Source organism: Eleutherodactylus coqui, chromosome 11 (genome assembly GCF_035609145.1).
Source record: "Eleutherodactylus coqui strain aEleCoq1 chromosome 11, aEleCoq1.hap1, whole genome shotgun sequence".
Classification (NCBI taxonomy): domain Eukaryota; kingdom Metazoa; phylum Chordata; class Amphibia; order Anura; family Eleutherodactylidae; genus Eleutherodactylus; species Eleutherodactylus coqui.
The window spans coordinates 104,572,117-104,595,856 of record NC_089847.1 but is presented as its reverse complement, the minus strand read 5'-3'; the positions used below and the strand labels follow the sequence as shown (position 1 = coordinate 104,595,856).

General features: G+C 44.7%; 1 protein-coding gene across 1 annotated transcript in view; it reads right to left on the bottom strand.

Moving 5' to 3' along the window:
- Positions 1 to 23,740, bottom strand: part of LUZP2 (leucine zipper protein 2) — a 700,384-nt gene that overhangs the window by 64,653 nt on the left and 611,991 nt on the right. The gene's annotated exons all lie outside the window — the stretch shown is intronic.

Below are 23,740 nucleotides of genomic sequence, written 5' to 3'. Positions count from 1 at the left end.
AGAACAGGTCGTATTTTACTGAGCAGTAGGACCAAAAAGTAATCATTTAGTTGCCAAACAATATTATATAACAACATATACCGGCTCCCAACTGCGGCGGTCCATCTATTACTTAGAGACCCATTCGTCTCCATGGCCATCGTGTAAAGTAAATTCCTTGTATAGTTATTTTTGACAACTGTAGTAAGTATAGGGAATAACGCCTGATCTGTAAGATCCTTTAAAGCAAAGATTTTTGCTTATCTCTACTCGGAAGCTACTTCAACTTGCAATGCAGATGTGATCCCAGGCAAGTAAATCTGAATTTTATGAAACTGTACATGTACTTACCAGAACAAAGATAAAACAAGACCCTTGTTTGCTGTTTAAAACTATTTGACTATACAGGAGAATCAGTTGCCAAAGTGCTGTGAGTATATATATCACTTGTACCTCTTAAATAATTTACTCCGAAAGCCCTCTAGGCATCTAATTGCATTCATACATAGAATACATGTATAAATAAGTAAACATGGGATTCATCTATAAACCACTCGACTGGAACACCAAGGACAAGATGAGAGAAAGGGAAATTACATCATAGGATTTGAAGGATGACACTTACTGCATAATTAGGTTATTAACAAGTAGTTAAAAAAGGAAATCATTTATCACATACAGTAATTTATAATTGCAAAGTGCCTTTCAGGATACATAAACTCTACAGCGAAGACTCACTTTAAAGACGTGAAATGTTTTATGGTTTCTGAGACATTTCAACTTCTGCAAAGAAGATTCATAGAAGAATGTTCTTTACAAGGAATCTAAGTCTTAATAATTTTACTTTAACATAGCCAATATTCTCACCATTGTCAGTGTGCCGTGCGATGGTGAGTCACGCCCGAGAATCTCAGTCGTGACTCGCTGTCGGATGTGCAAATACAACCTTAGGGCTCCTTCATGTATGCGTTTTTGCTGTTGCCTGCACACGCCGTGAAGAAAACATGCAATCAAGTCCTGAGCTTAATTAGCACTTTCTCACCCATTCACAAAGCCTGGTGTGACGTATTAGCAAAAAATCTCTCACTCGGCATAAATCCTCAGAATGACTTCAAATGCCTAAATAGAGGCACCGGTAAGCTTCTACCTGCATTGGACGTTCCTAAACTCCCTTCCTCTCCCTTTTGTTTCTGCTCCCATCGGGGTCTATTGGAGCTGCCAGCGTATATCGGTCGAAAGATAGATCCAGGCCTATCTTTTCATGCAGCATATAATTGTGTTCACTGTTTTTGATCGCGCATGTGCTATTTTTTTCTGGCGCAATGTTTTCTCGTGCCTCAAAATTGCCCATGTGAACGAATGCATTGGAATCCAATGCCTCTGATGATGGCAATTTTCGGCCAACGTGAAAATGTTTTTTTTCATCATATATTGTACTTTGGTGGTCAAAGTGGACCCATATGACTTGCATATATTTATTAAAAACCAAAATTGAGGAAACGTTTTTAATAATTGTCATTTTTTTACATTTTCAACTGTAGTATGTTACATATTTACATACTGTACAATTTATCATCAGATATATATTGTCATTTGCTTATTTTGGAAGCACAGTTGAAAATTTATATAATTCTATGATTCTATTATTGAGCAATTTAGGAGATTTACTAATTTAAATGGGTTTTCTGGGGAAAATACTACTGATGACCTATCCTCAGGATAGGTGATCAATAGTTAATCGGCTAGTGCCTGTTATTTGGGAACCCAACTGATCAACTGATTTTGCACCCATTGACAACACAGCAATTACACAGGGGTCGGAGCAGAAGCAGCAGAGGTTTCTTCTCTGACCCATGTAGTGATTGTAATTGCAAGCACAGCTCTCATTGAAATTGATGGTAGCCATTGTACAGAGGTCGTAGCAGAGACTTATGCTTCTTCCATTCCAACCCCTGTGTAATTGTGGTACTGTCAGCACGCACACAATCAGCTGATCAGTCAGCACTGGACCCCAGCCGATCAACAGTTGATGATCTAACCTAAGGATAGATCATCAACAGTATTTTCCCTGGAAAACACCATTAATTTTAAAACATTTTAAGTATATTCTGTTTTTAATTCTAATTTTTAATTTTTATAACAGTTTTTTGCCATTAAATGAAATTGATTAATGTAAAAAATTTATGTAAGAGTACAGACTAGAGATGAGCGGGCATACTCGCTAAGGCAAACTACTCGAGCGAGTAGCGCCTTATGCGAGTACCTGCCCGCTCGTCTCTAAAGATTCGGGTGCCAGTGGGGGGCGGGGAGTGGTGGGGAGAGCGGGATGGAACAGGGGGGGAGATCTCTCTCTCACTCTCTCCCCCCTGCTCCTCCCTGCTCACTCCTGCAACTCACCACTCTCCCCCGCCAGCAACCAAATCTTTTGAGACGAGCGGGCAGGTTCTCGCTTACAGCACTACTCACTCGAGTAGTTTGCCTTAGAGAGTACGCTCGCTTATCTCTGGTGCAGACCCATGTAGAAGAATAGAGAGGATTTTTCACAGCGGGAAAATCCACACCAAAATCTGCATCAAATACTGCATGAGAAACACATCATTGGTGTGGATTTTGACCAAAGTATTATGCAGATTCACAGCAGAATTCACCCCTTCAATTGAAAGAATCAAACCAACTAAACAACTGTGTAAAAAAATGTAAAATTCTCTACCAAATGGTGCAAATTTTGGTGCAGATGTGCCCCAAAATCCTTTGTGTATGAACATACCCTTATAAATTCAAGTTATTTCTAGATAGATTAAAAAACAATCCAACATTTTATAATTCCCCATACTAACTAAACATAAATGTATTACTAGGAGATAAGGAATAGAAGGGGCTAATTTCTCTCCTCCAGTCTCACGCTGACAGGAGACCAGTGGAGTAAGGAACATAAATTTACGTTGCTGCTGCACAGAGCTGGCAGTGACGTAACCTTACTAGAGTTGAGCGAACATACTCTGCCGAGCTTGATGCTCGTTCGAGTATTAGCGCACTCGATGGTGTTCAAACCCGCCCCAATTTTTGGCCCCTCCCCGCTGTGACGTGCCTGTTTTGACCCCTCCCCACCGCGACGCAGCGCACGTCATTGGCAAATTTTTTGTCTGGAGGAGAGAGAGAGAGAGACACGAACCTAGGAAAAAAAAGCTCGGCTTCCGGGGTCCCACATACAAAAATACTCGAGTCTCCCATTGTAGTCAATGGGGTTCATTACTCGAGTAGAGCTCTCGAATTTTACGAAAAGCTCAACTCGAATAACGCGGACCCGAGCATTTGGGTGCTCGCTCATCTCTAAACCTTACCATCCGTGGTTGCAAAGCAGTCAAAGAACAGACATCCCATACATTGTCTTGAGTATAAATATATCATATATTCTACAAAAAATTGATAGGGGACAGAAGTAACATTTTTGAGTTTATATACAGTAATACTTTCTCTTCCTAAGCATATGCCATAAATGCCACTCATCAAAATCATTTTTTACATAAAGTGATGTAACAAAAATGCTTTTATAATATGCATAGAGATGAGCGAACGTACTCGTCCGAGCTTGATATTCGTGCGAATATTACGGTGTTCGGGATGCTCGTTACTCGTAACGAGTACCACGCGGTGTTCCGGTTACTTTCAGTTTCCTCTCTGAGACGTTAGCGCGCATTTCTGGCCAATTGAAAGACAGGGAAGGCATTACAACTTCCCCCTGTGACGTTCAAGCCCTATACCACCCCCCTGCTGTGAGTGGCTGGCGAGATCAGGTGTCACCCGAGTATAAAAATCGGCCCCTCCCGCGGCTCGCCTCAGATCCCGTGTGAGTTAGTGAGGGAAAGTGCTGCTGTTCTATTGGAGTTGCTGTAGGGAGAGTGTTTGTAGTGAGTGTAGGCTTCAAGAACCCCAACGGTCCTTCTTAGGGCCACATCTACGTGTATGCAGGCTGCTGTTATCAGTGGAAAATGTTTTTTTTTCCTCAAAATCGGCAGTGCAGAGCATTGCACCCGGTATTAGGGACAGAAGTGGTGCTTAGGCAGGGAGAGTGTTAGGAGTGAGTGTAGCCTTCAAGAACCTCAACGGTCCTTTCTAGGGCCAAATTTAACCGTGTGCAGTACTGTGCTGGCTGCTGTTAGCTGTCTTGCATTTTTTTTCTTTCTAAAAATCGTCTGTGCCGAGCATTGCACCCTCCATTGATACTACAGGGACAAAATTGTGTAGGCAGGGCCACAACACAGTTATTGTTCATTGAATATATGCAGTGGGGCCTTCCCTTTGCAAAAAAGCGAAAAAATTATATTTGGCCTGCCTGTGTCAGTCCTAAGGTCTCCGTGTATGTGTGTGCTGCGTGGAGAACGTACAAAAATCAGACGCAACCAGCTACGGTTTACTGCAGGGTTGCGCCATTGTCTTTCCTGACTGGCAAATACCTGCTCTGCCAGAGTTAATAACTCTGCTACACTAAAGTTGTGTGACACTTTTTCAGGGCCACACCACAGTTATTAAACGTATTGTTCATTGAATATACGCAGTGGGGCCTTCCCTTTGCAAAAAAGCGAAAAAAATATATTTGGCCTGCCTGTGTCAGTCCTAAGGTCTCCGTGTACGTGTGTGCTGCGTGGAGAACGTACAAAAATCAGACGCAACCAGCTACGGTTTACTGCAGGCTTGCGCCATTGTCTTTCCTGACTGGCAAATACCTGCTCTGCCAGAGTTAATAACTCTGCTACACTAAAGTTGTGTGACACTTTTTCAGGGCCACACCACAGTTATTAAACGTATTGTTCATTGAATATACGCAGTGGGGCCTTCCCTTTGCAAAAAAGCGAAAAAATTATATTTGACCTGCAGGCTTGCGCCAATTTATTTCCTGCCTGGGAAATCAAATCACTGGTAATACAGCATGCTGAGGGGTAGGGGTAGGCCTAGAGGACGTGGACGCGGCCGAGGACGCGGAGGGCCAAGTGAGGGTGTGGGCATAGGCCGAGCTCCTGATCCAGGTGTGTCGCAGCCGACTGCTGCGCGATTAGGAGAGAGGCACGTTTCTGGCGTCCCCACATTCATCGCCCAATTAATGGGTCCACGCGGCAGACCTTTATTAGAAAATGAGCAGTGTGAGCAGGTCCTGTCCTGGATGGCAGAAAGTGCTTCGAGCAAGCTATCATCCACCCAGAGTTCTGCGCCGTCCAGTGCTGCAAATCCGAATCCTCTGTCTGCTGCTCCTCCTTCCTCCCAGCCTCCTCACTCCACTACAATGACACATGCTCAGGAGCGGGAACACTCCCAGGAACTTTTCACGGGCCCCTGCTCAGATTGGGCAGCAGTGGTTCCTCTACCACCAGAGGAGTTTATCGTCACTGATGCCCAACCATTGGAAAGTTCCCGGGGTCCGGGGGATGAGGCTGGGGACTTCCGGCAACTGTCTCAAGACCTTTCAGTGGGTGAGGAGGACGATGACGATGAGACAAAGTTGTCTTGCAGTGAGGTAGTAGTAAGGGCAGTAAGTCCGAGGGAGCAGCGCACAGAGGATTCGGAGGAAGAGCAGCAGGACGATGAGGTGACTGACCCCACCTGGTGTGCAACGCCTACACAGGACAGGTCTTCAGAGGGGGAGGCACGGGCAGCAGCAGGGCAGGTTGCAAGAGGCAGTGCGGTGGCCAGGGGTAGAGGCAGGGCCAGACCGAATAATCCACCAAGTGTTTCCCAAAGCGCCCCCTCGCGCCATGCCACCCTGCAGAGACCGAGGTGCTCTAAGGTCTGGCAGTTTTTCACAGAGACGCCTGACGACTGACGAACAGTGGTGTGCAACGTTTGTCGCGCCAAGATCAGCCGGGGAGCCACCACCAACAGCCTGACCACCACCAGCATGCGCAGACATATGATGGCCAAGCACCCCACAAGGTGGGACGAAGGCCGTTCACCGCCTCCGGTATGCACCGCTGCCTCTCCCCCTGTGCCCCAACCTGCCACTGAGATACAACCCCCCTCTCAGGACACAGGCACGACCGTCTCATGGCCTGCACCCACACCCTCACCTCCGCTGTCCTCGGCCCAATCCAGCAATGTCTCGCACCGCACCGTCCAGCCGTCGCTAGCGCAAGTCTTTGAGCGGAAGCGCAAGTACGCCGCCACGCACCCGCACGCTCAATCGTTAACCGTCCACATAGCCAAATTTATCAGCCTTGAGATGCTGCCGTATAGGGTTGTGGAAACGGAGTCCTTCAAAGCTATGATGGCGGCGGCGGCCTCGCGCTACTCAGTTCCCAGTCGCCACTACTTTTCCCGATGTGCCGTCCCAGCCCTGCACGACCACGTCTCCCGCAACATTGTACGCGCCCTCACCAATGCGGTTAGTGGCAAGGTCCACTTAACTACGGACACGTGGACAAGCACAGGCGGGCAGGGCCACTACATCTCCCTGACGGCACATTGGGTGAATTTAGTGGAGGCTGGGACAGAGTCAGAGCCTGGGACCGCTCACGTCCTACCCACCCCCAGAATTGCGGGCCCCAGCTCGGTGGTGGTATGTTCGGCGGTGTATGCTTCTTCCACTAAAGCACCCTCCTCCTCCTCCTCAACCTCTGTCTCGCAATCTAGATGTGTCAGCAGCAGCAGGACGTCGCCAGCAGTCGGTGTCGCGCGGCGTGGCAGCACAGCGGTGGGCAAGCGTCAGCAGGCCGTGCTGAAACTACTCAGCTTAGGAGATAGGAGGCACACGGCCCACGAACTGCTGCAGGGTCTGACAGAGCAGACCGACCGTTGGCTTGCGCCACTGAGCCTCCAACCGGGCATGGTCGTGTGTGACAACGGCCGTAACCTGGTGGCGGCTCTGCAGCTCGGCAGCCTCACGCACGTGCCATGCCTGGCCCACGTCTTTAATTTGGTGGTTCAGCGCTTTCTGAAAAGCTACCCACGCTTGACAGACCTGCTCGTAAAGGTGCGCCGGCTCTGCGCACATTTCCGCAAGTCCCACACGGACGCTGCCACCCTGCGCACCCTGCAACATCGGTTTAATCTGCCAGTGCACCGACTGCTGTGCGACGTGCCCACATGGTGGAACTCTACGCTCCACATGTTGGCTAGGTTCTATGAGCAGCGTAGAGCTATAGTGGAATACCAACTCCAACATGGGCGGCGCAGTGGGAGTCAGCCTCCTCAATTCTTTTCAGAAGAGTGGGCCTGGTTGGCAGACATCTGCCAGGTCCTTCGAAACTTTGAGCAGTCTACCCAGGTGGTGAGCGGCGATGCTGCAATCATTAGCGTCACCATTCCTCTGCTATGCATCTTGAGAACTTCCCTGCAAACCATAAAGGCAGCCGCTTTGCGCTCGGAAACAGAGCCGGGGGAAGACAGTATGTCGCTGGATAGTCAGAGCACCCTCCTGTCTATATCTCAGCGCGTTCAGGAGGAGGAGGAGGAGCATGAGGAGGATGAGGAGGAGGGGGAAGAGACAGCTTGGCCCACTGCTGACGGTACCCATGCTGCTTGCCTGTCATCATTTCAGCGTGTATGGCCTGAGGAGGAGGAGGAGGAGGAGGATCCTGAAAGTGATCTTCCTAGTGCGGACAGCCATGTGTTGCGTACAGGTACCCTGGCACACATGGCTGACTTCATGTTAGGATGCCTTTCTCGTGACCCTCGCATTCAACGCATTCTGGCCACTACGGATTACTGGGTGTACACACTGCTCGACCCACGCTATAAGGAGAACCTTCCCACTCTCATTCCCGAAGAGGAAAGGGGTTCGAGAGTGTTGCTATACCACAGGACCCTGGCGGACAAGCTGATGGTAAAATTCCCATCCGACAGCGGTAGTGGCAGAAGGCGCAGTTCCGAGGGCCAGGTAGCAGGGGAGGTGCGTAGATCGAGCAGCATGTACAGCCCAGGCAGTGCAACAGTCTTTAAGGGCCTGGACAGCTTTATGGCTCCCCAGCAAGACTGTGTCACCGCTCCCCAGTCAAGGCTGAGTCGGCGGGAGCACTGTAAAAGGATGGTGAGGGAGTATGTAGCCGATCGCACGACCGTCCTCGGTGACGCCTCTGCCCCCTACAACTACTGGGTGTCGAAGCTGGACACAGGGCCTGAACTAGCGCTGTATGCCCTGGAGGTGCTTGCTTGTCCTGTGGCTAGCGTCTTGTCGGAGAGGGTGTTTAGTGCGGCTGGGGGAATCATCACAGATAAGCGTACCCGCCTGTCAACCGACAGTGCCGACAGGCTAACACTCATCAAGATGAACAAAGCCTGGATTTCCCCAGACTTCTCTTCTCCACCAGCGGACAGCAGCGATACGTAAGCAATACGTAGGCTGCACCCGCGGATGGAAGCTACGTTCTCTCTCACCATCCAAAACGGGGACATTTCTGCTTCATCAATCTGTGTCTAATATTCCTCCTCCTCCTCCTGAAACCTCACGTAATCACGCTGAACGGGCAATTTTTCTTAGGGCCACAAGGCTCACTCATAATTTTTCTAAACAATTTTTATATGTTTCAATGCTCTTAAAAGCGTTGAAACTTTAACTTGAAACAATTTTTAGTTAAACTGGGCTGCCTCCAGGCCTAGTTACCACTTAAACCACATTAACCAAAGCGATTAATGGGTTTCACCTGCCCTCTTGGTTGGCCATGGCCAATTTTTATTGATGTACATTAGTACTGTTGATTCAGCAATTTTTGTGGGCCCTCGCCTACAGTGTAATCAAATGAATTTTTAGCCCACCTGCATTACAGCTGACATTACATCCGCTGTGTTGGGCAATGCAATGTGATATTTCTGTGTACCGCCGGTGGCTTCTTGGCACCCACCCATGCTGTGGGTCCACAGGGAATTACAAATGCATCTGTTTCCACTTGTAAAGAACCCCAGTCTGACTGGGGCATGCAGTGTGGGCCGAAGCCCACCTGCATTAAGCACGACATTACTACCTCAGCTGTGTTGGGCAATGCAATGGGATATTTTTGTGTACCGCCGGTGGGTTCCAGGGAGCCACCCATGCTGTAGGTGCACACGGAGTTTAACCTACATGTGTCCACTTGTAAAGAACCCCAGTCAGACTGGGGCATGCAGTGTGGGCCGAAGCCCACCTGCATTAAGCACGACATTACTACCTCAGCTGTGTTGGGCAATGCAATGGGATATTTTTGTGTATCGCCGGTGGGTTCCAGGGAGCCACCCATGCTGTCGGTCGACAGGGACTTCACAATAGGGAGTTGTACCTGCCTGTGTCTATGAATTAAAAAGCCCGGTCTGACTGGGGCATGCAGAGACACCTTGACAGAATGAATAGTGTGTGGCACATAGGTTCCCCATTGCTATGCCCACATGTGCAGCTCCTGATGGCGGTGGCACAGGATTCTATTTCTCATTGCTTCTGTACAGCATTGTGGGCTATCGCCCCGCCCCTTTTAAAGAGGGTCGCTGCCTAGCCATGCCAACCCTCTGCAGTGTGTGCCTGCGGTTCCTCGTGATGGCAGACGCACTTCTAAATAGACATGAGGGTGGTGTGGCATGAGGGCAGCTGAAGGCTGCGCAGGGACACTTTGGTGTGCGCTGTGGGGGGGAGGGGGGGGGGGGTTGGGCAGCATGTAACCCAGGAGTAGTGGCAGCGGAGTGTCTTGCAGGCAGTGATTGTGCTTTGTTGGAGGTAGTGTGGTGCTTAGCAAAGGTATGCCATGCTAATGAGGGCTTTTCAGAAGTAAAAGTTGTTGGGAGGGGGGTGGCCCCACTCTTGCCGCTATTGTGACTTAATAGTGGGACCTGTGAACTTGAGATGCAGCCCAACATGTAGCCCCTCGCCTGCCCTATCCGTTGCTGTGTCGTTCCCATCACTTTCTTGAATTGCCCAGATTTTCACACAAGGAAACCTTAGCGAGCATCGGCGAAATACAAAAATGCTCGGGTCGCCCATTGACTTCAATGGGGTTCGTTACTCGAAACGAACCCTCGAGCATCGCGAAAAGTTCGTCCCGAGTAACGAGCACCCGAGCATTTTGGTGCTCGCTCATCTCTAAATATGCATTATAGTGAAAATACTATAAAATTACTGAGTCATTTTACTAAAAATTATCAGATTATTTCCTACTTCGAGTATGAAGACTACAAGTGACAAGGAAATTCTTTTTTGGAAGTCTATTTATTTTGTAGAGTGGAACCAGTGGGAAACAGGAACCTCAAAATTGTGTATTTCAAATCATTGGCACAGTTTTTTGCTGTTTGGAACATTCAATAACAAAAATGTCCTATTGTTGCTAAGAAACACTTTATAGAAGCCTGTTCTTCAGGTGAAACATAATTACTAACATGTTTTGTTGTGAAGTTCAGTTAATGCTGTTTGAATTTAGGTGGACTTAAAAATCTTGAGTCAAAACAGAGAATGCATTCCGAATGAAACCATTACTAGGAACATATATACTACCATTACCGAAAAACATCTACAGTTTGAACCATCTGTTCCTTTGGGTGCACTATATGTTGTTTTGAAATAAGAGTGGAATAAACAATTGATCGAGTGCCACTCAATACTCACAAACTAGTTCTACTTATTTCTTTAGCACTAATACAGTTTTAAAGGAGTTTCCTAAGACTGGAAAAATGTATGGACAGGGGATAATCAAATCAAAGAGATAAGCTTTAATCATTCGTTAAATCCACCCGGATTGGGAACAGCCACTCTGGCCTCCCCAGTGGTCATATGCCATTCATTGTACACATGACTGCTGTAGCTAATCACTGGCTTCATTGGTACGACTGCTGTGAATGCCACATGACTGCAGAAGCCAGCGATTGCCTACAGGAGTCATGTGAACAGTGAATGGCATTTGACTGCTGCGGGAGTTTGCATGACCAAACCAATGCAGGCTGAGTTGGTTATTGTGGACCCAGGGGTATTTAACAGATCAGTTATTATTATTATTATTTTTTTATTTCAGCCTATATCCTGTACATTCTTTTTTCAAGTCTAAAGGCCCATTCAAACCCAACAATTCTCGCTCAAATTTTGCTCAAAAGTCGTCTTTTGAGCAGTAACCATTGCGTCTAAATGCACGGACATCATGCAGTTTTTGTGCATTAGTCGTTCCTCGCTCAATTCTAGTTTTCTTGAATTGAGCGATAAACCCTTATCAGCAGTGCAGGCTGTTTTCACAGTTCACAGCACTGATAAGATTCTTACAGCCCATGCTCCACTAGTAGCTCACAGCGAGATGCGAGTTGTAATCGCGGAGAACAATACAGCTGTTTGCTTATGCAGAACAACTGTATTGTTCACGGAGCAATAGCAGCGGTGTCCCGCTCCGCCTGCATAGAACATGGGAATATGGCAGCCTTAGTGGTAGGTAAAGTATATCCAAACCTTTATTTTTACCATATTTAAAAAGATGCACCAGCAACGTTTCAACCTGCAAGGTCTTTGTCAAGTCTGCATAGCTCTTAAATAGCTACTTAGCTACTATAAACTAGGCAAAGATGATCACTCAAAATTGTCACTCAAACTATCGTTTGAGCGACTTTTGAACGATTATCTGTAGTGTAAATGTGGTATTAGAAAACCCCATGTGCTAGATTAGAGCGTAATTTGACAGGTGAGCAGTGATTTATTTATTTTTTAATTTTAGTACAATTTTTAAGTTTTGGGTGGAAGGCTATCCTATTAAAAGGCAACCTCAAATCTCAACGACACAGAAGAATTTGGGAAAACAAATCTACAACCAAGGTTTTATGGCCGGGAGGGCTATCTAAGAAATCTAGTGCAGGGATAGTTTAGAAGTTTGGTCTCCCCTCTAACATTAATTTAGAGACTATAAAATTCTTACATCCTTATCAGTGGACTAATAAAGTATTAACTCCACTAATCATCTTGTTCTGTTATTGTTTTAAATGCAAATTAATCACACTATGTCTGTGCCCTTTTTTGTGATGATTTTGAGCTGTGGTGTTGGAGAAAACTTCTACAAATTTCCTGGACAGCTAGGGTCACCAAGCTGTCCTGGACCGTATCAATCCAGAGGCATCCCTGGAAGGCAAGATCACGAGACAGAGACTGACGTGGACATGTGATGAGGGGGAATCCACTGCTACTTGGAATGGTCAGTGATAAAAGGAAACAGGGAAGACAAAGGACACGTTCACTAGACACCATCAAGAAGGATACGGGGCTGGCCTGCGGAGTATCGAAGATTTGGACATGACTGAATGGATAGAATTGGAAATTCAGATATATCTTTTTTAGCCTGAGGAAGAAACCTAAGCAGATTCGAAATCTTACTGTAACATTATCTTTGTTGTTAGCCATTACACGAGCTGCACTATATTGGCGTGTATGCACACGTAATACGTGCCAAGAAAGAACATGCTGCGATCTTTCTTGTGCACATATTTCATGCAATATGTATGGGTGGCAACATGGGAGGCTATGGCAGATCGGTACAGCAAATTTTGCGCACGAAATCCCTGCACGTAATATGCTGTCACCATATGCCTGTGTGAAGGAGCCCTTACTAAGAAAAATCACATTTTATTCCACTAGCTAACATGGTACCAAACTTTTTTCTTTTCACATTTGATATTAAAGGGGTCTTGTAATTAGAAAAAAAATCAATACTTACCTATTCCGCTCCAGGCAGTCTTCTTACAGCATCTTCTACTCACCTATCTTCTTCTGGCTCTTCCAGTCCCTGGGTCACCTCACCTCGAGCCAGCTGGATCCTCTTCTTACTGTTTTGGAGTGTCTATTAGCTGCAGTTCACTTCCTGCAGGGCAGTGAACGCTCCGAGTGAAACACTAGCGGCGATACATCACGCATGTGCAGCAGGCTGCTAAGTTTTCGGTAGTCCCTGATAGGCAGTGAGTTCTACGTCACTAGTGACATAGCGTACATTGCCCTGCAGGAAGCAGAATGTTGGCAATGTACGTTTCATCATTGGAAGAAGAGGTTCCGACCAGCTGAGGGTAAGGTGACCCGGAGGATTGGAGGAGCCAGGAGAAAATCGGTGACGTGAAAATCTGTTAAGGAAACTCCCTGAGGAGGAACAGGTAAGTACCGATTTTTTTTTTTAATGACAGAACCCTTTTAACTTGTAAAGATAAAATTAAGCAGATGCAGACTGATAATTACTTGCCCTTAATCTCAAACCACTATTAACAGTTCCAGGAAAGGAGTCACAGTTCAAGGAAACAGACTAGGGTAGCCTAACTAGGTCATTTAGGCTCCTGGACTCTCGTACTTAGATACTTTTCTTTGTAACCTTCATCACCAATCAAATATTGATAGTCAATTCGAAGGATAAACTATTGATATTAAAAGGGTTGTCGAGGAATGGCACACAATATCTGCAGTCTGTGGAAACCTGTCCTAAGACTGGAGAATGCATGTGCAGGCTGGGAGTTGAAGGGAATGAGGCCAGGGCCTGTCTATGGGTATAGAATGGAGCCCAACACTACACTATTCAAGACAGGATAGTTTTGGCTGCACCTCATTGGAGTCGTATGCCCCACCCCTTCCCCCTCCTTTCTGAACATGCATTCTCTCACCCCAAAACAGGCTTCCAAGAGGCTGCACAGACATTTTATGCTGTTTCTAGACAACCTTTTGAAGTCCATTAAACAAAAATGTTTCCTATACTGTAAATATTGTCTTGGTGTCTCATGCAACTTTTTTGAAACAGAAAAGTTTTTTAGTTTAGTTTAGGTTTTTTTTTTTTGGGGGGGGGGGGGGGGGGGGTATGCATTGATGCTTTATCCTTAGGACAATCAATGTATGATAGGAGGAGATTCAATCTCCAGGACCCTGACTTCCACTCCATGCTAAATTAACACTCCCTTATATATTTTGCGAATGTGAGACTCGATATATTAAAGGCTTGTGGGAGTAAAGTGATTGGCTAATCCTCGAGCCAATATTACAGTTTCAGTTTATAATACTGTACTGGAAAGTCTCCTAATTACAGTATTCTCTCTGAAGGTCATTATTACTCTCTGCCTGGAGGCCCCAGCATTGAGATCTCATGTGCGGTTCTCTTAATCACACTTTTGTGTACACATTTTATTAATAATTTAGATTAAAGATTACACTCAGTGCCTACATTATCGTCAGTCCAAGTTATCATAGTATACTGTATACTGTATACTGCCATAGTATACTGGAGCAGAATTTATTATTTTTTATATGTTTTGTGCATTAATATAATTTCCTATATTAAAATGTAGCCATCATAAAAAATCACTCGTGTAGATGTACATTAAATGTAAAACAGCCAGACGTTGCATGTCTAACCTGTGTTTTTCTATCCCGCTACCTTTCACAAATACATAATTTCTCTCCCCATACCTGCTGAGTGGTGCTGGGGTGGTGTAAGTGCTCAGTAATTTGGGTAGTTACACCTCCCTCAGCATATACTGGCAGATGTAGAGTAAGGAACTGCAGCTGCATCGCCTCCTCCCTGTCTGTTTAGTGCACTAATCTAAACAGATTTACTGCTGTCTGAGCAATTACAGGGTAGGGGAGGGGACTACAATGTCACTTTCCAGTAGTAATATAATAGAATCATTTGTACATTTTCAAAAACTACTGATGTATCCAAAAACATTATAACAATGAGTATACGCTAAAATCAACAATTCAGATTCAGGGCTCTTTCAGACTGGCATAGCTGATTTTCGTTCGGCCGTGTCATGGCCACAGCGTGCCCGAAAATCACATGAATGGGCGCACAAATCTGCTGTTTGTGCACCCATTCTGATGGCTCGAGTTCGGTGCAAGTAGCTCCCACCCTGTCCTACCCCCTTCCATTGCAAACAGCTGGCAAGGGGCAGAGAGGAGGAGGAAAGGGGATGGGAGTTTAGCAGACACTCTGCTAAACTCCCTCAAACCTATCCTCTCTTGCAGCTACCATAGGAATTTATGGGAGCCGCCGCCGTATTCTGGCCATAAGATAGTTCCTGAACTATCTTTCCTGGCCAGTGTAAAAGTGCCCAGCCAAAATGTGCACTGTAGGCGCTATCTTGGCCGATTGGGCGCTTTTACACCACGGGAATATGCCCAGGTGAACTAATGCATTGTAAACCAATGCATCGGATGGGCAGCGTATATCGGCTGGGTGTGAAAGCGTGGCCGATATATGCTTGTGTGAATGAAGCCTTAGATAAATTAGGGTATCATTAGGGTATCATTGTAACACATCACATGCCACTGAAAATGTCAAGTTAAAGTTAAATGTCAAGTTAGAGTATGTAATGCAATAAAAATCTTAGGTAAAGTTTCGTAGACCTCTACATGCACTGAATGATGTGAGTAAGGGCTCCCACCCACTGGCGATATTTTCTTTCTTGCGCTGCGAGAGCACGAGAAAACTCTTGCATCGCAGTGCAAGAAAGAGGCCGGTATAGAACCAGCATATCGCAAGTGATTTCAATGGGGCCAGCGACAGCAGCGCTAGCCCCATTGACAGCATAGGGAGAATGCTGCGGACTTCTGCCACAGCTGTGACAGCTGTGACAGCTGTGGCAGGAGTTTCCTTCATCCCCTGTGGCAGGAGTTTCCTTCATCAGCCTATGCCCACTACAGGGGCTCCATCAGTTTGTGCACATTTTGTGGATGAGTGGGAGTAGATCTCACAGCCCTTTCAGCCATATCTCAAACATCTTCAATCGGGTTACAGTTTGTTGAGTTTGGGGGCCAAGGTAATATGGAGAACTCATTGTTGTGTCCCTCAAATCAGTCGCTAGTGATCCAAGCTAAATGACAAAGAGGACTGCCCAGGTGAAAGAAGACTGCGGAGATCAGCTAAATGGTCCCAGTAGAGTTCTTCATTCAATGATTGTGGTATGATGACCAATGGTCCTAGGCCATGCCAGGAAAATGCTTCCTAGATGACATAGCCACCTCCAGCCTATTGAACCCTAATGGTGCACCCATGGGATATGGCATCATGCTCCTTTCCCCAGATGTGGACCCAGCCATCCATATGCTTCAGCAGGAAATGAGACTCATCACTCCAGACAACCCTTTGCCATATGAAATGGATCATGCCACGATTTTTTTTCTGAACCAAATCAAATCCGCATACTTTATTTCCTTTGTGGATGCTCATGTTTCCCTATGGGCGGCTTCATCTGAGGATCTTCCGTACGGGTTCCCCACGCGGATTCCACAAATCAAACCCGCCCATGGTCATTGGGCCTTGCTTAGTAAATAAAAGCTTTCTCTATATACATACTCTTACAAAGATCGATGTCAATCACTGATAGGACCGCCCACCGGACACCTAAGCATAGAGCGTGCAGGGGTATAAATGAATAAAATATGTCATACTGATGTTTTCCCCGTCAAAACTATTTATCAATCTACTCAGCTGCCTCAGTTTTATAGCATGCTGCCTGTAAATCGGACTGCATGTACAACATGAAATGTTCCGTTTCAAGCTACTTACAGCTGGTCAAAAGAATGAAATCAAAGTTAATTCAAAACAGTGAAGGGAGGAAAAATCCGGAAGAAAAACATTTGTGCCAATTTCAAAGTCAATGTAAACTTAGATTATAAATTTTATTTCCGTGATGAATGAGAAAATTTACCACATTGTAAAGTTTATGCGCAGTTGTTAAACAGCACAGAAATGATACAAACAAAGCCATAAAGCAGAGAGATAATGCAATTGTTTATGATGAGTTTGTGTAATTACGCAGGCCACTGTGTGCTCTGCGGTCAGAAATCTGCATCAAAATCATGGGTCTTTTACTATATATTGGGCATTTTTGCATAACTTTATGAATAACAGGGGTAGGCTGGGGGGCTAGGAGGCATGAGCCCCCCAGGTCAGCCCCCCCAGCACATGTTTATAACAGAGAGGAGACCTATTACTAATTCGAGCCACAGATGGGTCACTATTATTAATTGTGGCCACGGCATTACTACTGATTAGGACCACAGAGGGAGTACTATTACTTAGTGGGACCACAGCAAGGGGAGTATTACTTAATGGGACCCCACAGCGAGGGGAATATTACTTAATGGTAATGCAGCGGGTATTATATTACTATAGGTGGGCACTGAGAAGTTCATTAGAGGTGTAGTGGCAACAAGATGGGGTGAGTATGCAGAATTAAGTCATGCCTGGAAGAAACCTCAGAGAAGAAAACCGAATACGGATGACTCACGCACGGCCGTGTAAATGGGACCATAGAGTGTTTGCTACTCGAGGGATATTTGGGAGAGCGATCTAGACGAGGATGGAAACCGATCTCTCAACCACAAACATAAGACGTTGCTTGCAACTGTTATTGAGAGGTCTATGTATATTTGGTGCATATGTTAATTGCTTTAAGCACAACATATTGTGGGTGGGAAACATACATGTATAATACTCGGGCGACATATGCCTGTTTGAGTGAACCCTGAGGCTTTATTCACATGGTACGATAAAACGCCGACCGAAAATCTCGACCATCTGAAACATTGGATTACAATGCATTTTTTCAGATGGCTAGCCGTAAAAAATTGCGCATACGGAGCACATTCCGGCTGTTGTTTTTTATGCTGACCGGAAAAGATAGGTCTGGACCTATCTTTGGCTGGAATATGCCAGCCAGTCCTAGAGACTCATTTTGGAGCCTATAGGAGATGCTGGGGAAGGGAGGTGGGAGAGAGTTTTGCAGTGGTGTGAGAGGGGGCAGGATGGGGCAAGAGATTAGCACACTAGCTCACGCCCTGTCCCCTTCCCTTGGTGGCACCTGGCAAGGGGTGGGAGTTTAACACGCTAGCTCCTGCCCTGTCCTGCCCCCTCTCTTTGCAAGCAGCCGGCAAGGGGCGGAGAGAAGGAGGGAAGGGGGAGTGAGTTTAGCAGAGCTAAACTCTTTCCCCTTACCTGATTGTATTCTGGGTTGTGGCGTATATGTGCTACAGCATCGGCCATCTGAAAGGGTAAGAAAACGATAGATGCATCCGTGACTTGGTCATGGCTGTCTCTAATGCATGTGATTTTCGTCCTCAATGCCCATGTGAAGAAGCCCTAACAGGGCTGATATTTTTGCTTTTTTTCACATGGATCGCCCTGGGAAAAGTGTCTGTGTGACCCAGAAACATGTTGCCAGTAAAGTATTCTTCAATATCTCATGGTCCTAGCATTCTTCTCTCAGCAACACCGACATACTCTCCATTGTGATTTATCATTCTTCACGAGTCCGGCGTGCCAACACTCGCCTGGAGAGGACTGCAGCAGTTACTGTGAACACTTCTGGCTGTTGTGCACCCAGTGCAACTCCATCATTACGCTCAGTAGATGTCTCTCTAGACATCTTTGAATAGGCATACTATAACTATGATCACCCTGTACCTTTAAACTGCAGCAACAAAGTACACAACTAGAATTCTTTATGGAGAACTAACCCCACAAATTAGATGCATCTATGAAAGCTCCACTTTTGAGAATGAATCAGGCAATTTCATCACTATTGTACTAATTCCCTAACAAACTATTCTTTCAGCTATGGAAGAGGTTAATAGTAACCTCCAGAGCAGCAGGAATACAAGGCTTACATCTACCCTCAGACCTGCTAGCAACATAATTTGTTGGGTAATTATTAGGAATAATTTTTATTGGAACAGACATTGGGAAACAGGTTCAGATAATAGCATTCTATCAGTGACAGGGGTGTAACTATAGAGGGTGCAGGGGATGCGGTTGTACTCGGGCCTATAAGCCTTAGGGGGCCATAAGGCCTCTCTTTTCCATATAGGGAGCCCAGTACTATGAATAAAGCATTATAGTTGGGGGCTCTGTTACAGGTTTTGCATTGGGGCCCAGAAGCTTCAAGTTGTGTCTCTGTGCAGCATGGTTTAGGTATGGGTACGGGTACAGATACAGATAGGGGGGGGGGGGGGGGGGCAGCTCACCTTTTGCATCAGGGCCCCTGAGCCTTTACTTACGCCCCTGATCAGTGAAACTATTTTTGCAGGTTGTTCCATTAGGACAATAGTGACATATGAATTTCATAGGAGTCATCCACTTGAGACTCTTCTCTATGTGCTAGAACTCGTGGAGCTGATATGCTCAATGCATTGACTTATAATAGAGACAGGATAATCAATTTGAACAGGTAACTTTTGGAGTCTCCTTCATTCAGTTCCACAGCAACTTCACAGCATTTTACCAATTGGAGAGATGTTTATAGAGTGGAAGTTCCTTAAATCTGAGGATATTAATCGTTTTAATTGAATGGTCATGTAATATTACATTTCTCTTGTAGCAGTCACCTGTAAATGTCTGTTTAGCTTGAATGTACTTGATTACAGGAGTGAGAGATGCCGGACCCAAGCTAATTTCTATTTGAAAAGCAGTTTCCTACACAAATCAGTCTTTTTGATTTAAAGGGGCTGTCTTTTTGGGACCATCCTTTTTTTAGTTGGGTCCCTTAAAACAAGCAACCCATAGAGCTTTCTGCTTCTTGGACCCCCAATAATCAGCTATACTTTGTAAAAAGGCCTTGCAAAAAGTGTTAAATTCTCCTGCAGTGCCTTAGCTGGGGAAAATTAAGTATTGCATGGTGTCAATTGAATTCACAGCGGCAGAAGTCTATATAGCAAGAAAAGCTAGCCCTTCACAGGTATAGACTAAAAACTGATACTTTATTAACCCTTTCCAATCCACCGTCTGACCTCTGAAAACATTATGATTTAAGGCTGTATAGCTCTGATGTTGGAAGTCGTCCGTCAGGGTTCTCTTACTGTATATTGCCAGCCTCTCTGCTGTCGGAGCCTATCCAACGTGTCACTTCATGCAGTACTGGCTTTAGCCAGCAGACAGCGCCATTGTATAATGGCAGAAAAAGAGTCCCCTATGAAAACCCGGATACAACTTGGATTGGAAAGGGTTAATAACTATTAAAAATATTGTCTGACAGACAAACAAAAATTGACGACAAGAAAGACCGCCTTGAGTATATATGGAGACAATGTACAGTGTCCCAGAGCAGTGTAACAAAGCATGGAACCGCATTGATTACATTGGTAGTCCAGTATGTTATGAGTGGACAATGGGATATACTTATACGTGTTACCTGTTGGGTGATGACTCCAAGAGGTTCTAGAAAGAATTATGCAAAGTAGGGTTTGCCTGCAACAGGGTATACTTGTGCGTATTACCCGTTAGATGATGTCCCCAAAATACTATGGTATAAGTTATGCAGACTAAAATTTGTTTGCCGACATATCGGGGTACAAAAAATATCCCTTCTCAGTTGTAATCCAGACTAAAAAAGGATGTCAGATAAATGTTGTTAGATCCGACATGTTAGAAAAGGGAAAATCGTTCATCTCAGGTATAGATAAATACATCCGGCAAGGATATATTATGCAATGCGGAGAACGCTCAATGTTTTTAGAGTAGGAAGATTGTTCTTTAATATGAGATGCAAAATAATTTTTAGTGAATAGCTTTGATTTACACCAAACAGTGGTCCAAACAGTGCTGCAGTCCCATTGTTCACCGTGTTAACGTCAGGTGACCGCTAAATGCCAATCAGAGGCTGCGGTGTCACTGTTTAGAACTCCTGACATCATGGTGCTCAAGACAGAAGCACTGATACCAGGAGAATGGGCAGTGATGCTGAAGCTTCTGATTTGTATGCAGCAGTCACCTGACTTCTGCTGTCAACAGAAACTAGGAGAACAGTGGGGCTGTAACCCTAGATTGCTGGGGTCAAGGACAGGAAAGTACTTCTTTATTTGCTATTTTAGTACATCTGCACCTGACATTTAATTTTCAAAAAATAACTGGACAAACCCTTTAACCCCTTAAGGACCAGGCTGTTTTGTAACTAAAGGACCAGACACTTTTTAGGGATTTGACCCATGTGGTGGTTTTACTGCTCTACTTTTTTTTACCTTCAGCCAACAAACTTTTTTTGCTGCGTTTTTTCCATGACATATATGGCTATTTTTTTTTATATCTTTTTCACTGACTTTTTTTTTCTGTTTCTTAGTTTTATTGGGGGAAAAACGTTAAAAAAACTATTTTTTTAACATTTATAATTTTTTTTTTCATTAGTAAATTTTCACTAAAGTAAAGTATGGGAATGGGTTCTTCATTTTGTTTCAGACGTTTTGATGCATAAGTTGTATGGTTTTGGACTACAGGGTGCATACAGCAATTGTTTTGGTTGGCGTCTTCTTTTTTATGCATATATTTTTATTTTATTCTGAAATTTTTTTTAACTTATCTTTGTAACTATTTTTTTACCATCTATGACCCCCATGACATCCTGTAAGACCCTGGTTGACATTCATATGGTCTTTTTTTTATTACTACAAACTTTTCCACTGTAGTTGGGGTATCCATAGGAGCCACATCCATAGGAGCCCCAGTTACAAGGGAAAATATCCTTCTATAGTGACAATAGTCACTGGCAGAGCTGATTAGGGTCTGCTAGAACCCTGCAGCTCTGCTGTAACAGGGGGGCCTGGTGGTCACATGATCGCTGGGTCACATAGTATAAGAAATGCTTCCAGTTTCACTTAGGACATACTCCTCATTGAGCGCTATGTATCCGGATAAGAAGAAGGCAGAAGCACTTAAAAACTGCTTCTCCCTTCTCCTTTGTGTCCTATTCTGTGGTTGATGGCTGAGAACCCGACCTGCTCCTGCTTGATTGCAGGAGCAGAGGCTTTAATCCAGCGCCGTAGTTCTGCCATCGGCCAGCTTCAAAGCCGAGGACCAAGCGCTGTAAATTTACAGCGCTTGGTCCTTAAGGTATTAAAATGATATGCAAAGTTTTTACTTATACTGGAAAACATTGATTGTTCTTTAAGAGCCCTTAGAATGTGTTGCTCTGACTCGCTTTGCTTGTGCCTAAGATACAGCATTCATAAGCAGCACTCCATCCCAACTATATATAACGGGTTACAGCATGTTTAGCTTCTATTTTATAAAATGCTCAGTATACTGTCAAACTGTTATTTTTTTTCTTTGTAGCACATCGCTGCAAGTTCTGTAACTTAAGAATTCCCAGTGCTATTGTCATCTAAAGCAGAGCCATCAGCTCTCCTGACTAGGGGAATCGCACAGTCTGCCAGCTCACTTGTCCCCTAAGAAACAAAAGTTAGCCAAACCAGCATCCGGTCAGACTAGTGAGAGCCATTTGGGAGACCATGTCTTCTTCCTTTGTAACATCTGTTCCAAAAATGAATTTTCACAGTGTTAAAACCACTGAAGCATGAGGTCACAGAGAAGTGACTGTGCTGCTTAAGTAGCTTAAAATCAATTACAAGAATAAATACAAGAACGAACCGCATTGACCCATAGTTATATTGGCGTATTGAAAGCAGAAAAACAAAATTCTCAAACCCAGCTGATATTGCTTTATCCATTCAGTCCATCACAATAGGAAGCCATTCATTTAAAATGTATGAGTAAAGAGATTGTCTTATCTGCTATTATTGCTGTGGAGAGCTGCTACAGGAGAAATGTATTATTATATGATTTATAGATATAGATTGTTGAGAAGAATAAAGAACAAAAGAAAAACAAGGAGTAGTAAGTCCAAAGGTGCAGATCCACTTCATAGTCTTCATGTTTCTTGGAATTATTTTAAAAAGTATACTTTGTTACAATGTATATATTGTGATAAAAAATATAGGAATAGTTATAGACAGGAGATACGTTTTCATTTACTTTCTGCTGTATGCCAAGTAAGTAAGTAGGTGGACATGTAAAGGGGTTGGACCAAAATGACATGTTATTCCCTATCCACGGGATTGGGAATAAACTGCTTGAAAGGTGGTGATCTTGCTGCTGAGATCCCCGGCCATCTCGAGAATGGGACTCCCATATCCTGCTCTGCCTATCACTGCAGGTGCTGCTTCTACCACTGTAGTGACGTCAGCATGAAGGTAGTGCAGTAACTCTGCAGTGAGGAGGATGGAGCACACAGGACCCTTAATCTTAAGATTGGCTGTGGTCTCAACTGTGAGACCCCCATGATCAGTAAGTTATCCCCTATCCAGTGTTTTTTACTCCTTGTCTCTATTGTGTTCCTGGTTCACCCAGGTGTGGATGGGTTTTTCAGGTTTGACGCTTGGAACGTTTTCAAGTGTAGCGGCCAACCTGAATTCAGCTGGGTTGAGTTGCTGACACCAGGAAAGTTCCATTTTATCAACTGTGTAATTCACATCTTACATTCATTTCCATTCATTATCATCTTAACGCTCTCCATCTTTTTGTATATTCTATGGATAAGGGATAACTTGTAATTTTTGGTACAACCCATTTAAGGTACAGCTAACAGACCAACTGCTCTGCCTGAGGTCATAGAAGGTTGCTCTTTGGGAATCTGTCTTGTAAGTATGGTTGTTGAAATCTATTTTTTGTGAGCCAGTAGGGAAAAGCCCACCAGATGTTAGAAAGGGGCAATTCTGTTTAGTGAGTGTCGGGCAGGCAAGGTTTTTCTTTTCTGTAGTGGTATGTTTTATTTTAAAATGCAATTGTACTAAATAGATGAAGGATAAAGAACAAATCTTCCACGCTCCTGTTGTAGATCCCTCGGTGAAGATGGATCACTAGGGGTCCCTAACCCAATTTCCACGAAATATGTTTATTAAAAATGTAAAAGTGAAAGTATCATGACGTTCACCAAAAACTAATATGCAACGCGTTTCGGCATCCTAACCGACGCCCTTCTCAAGCATAATATGTAAACACAATAAAGTCCTTTATATATTAAATACTTGCTTACCTTGTGGAGCTGAAGACCG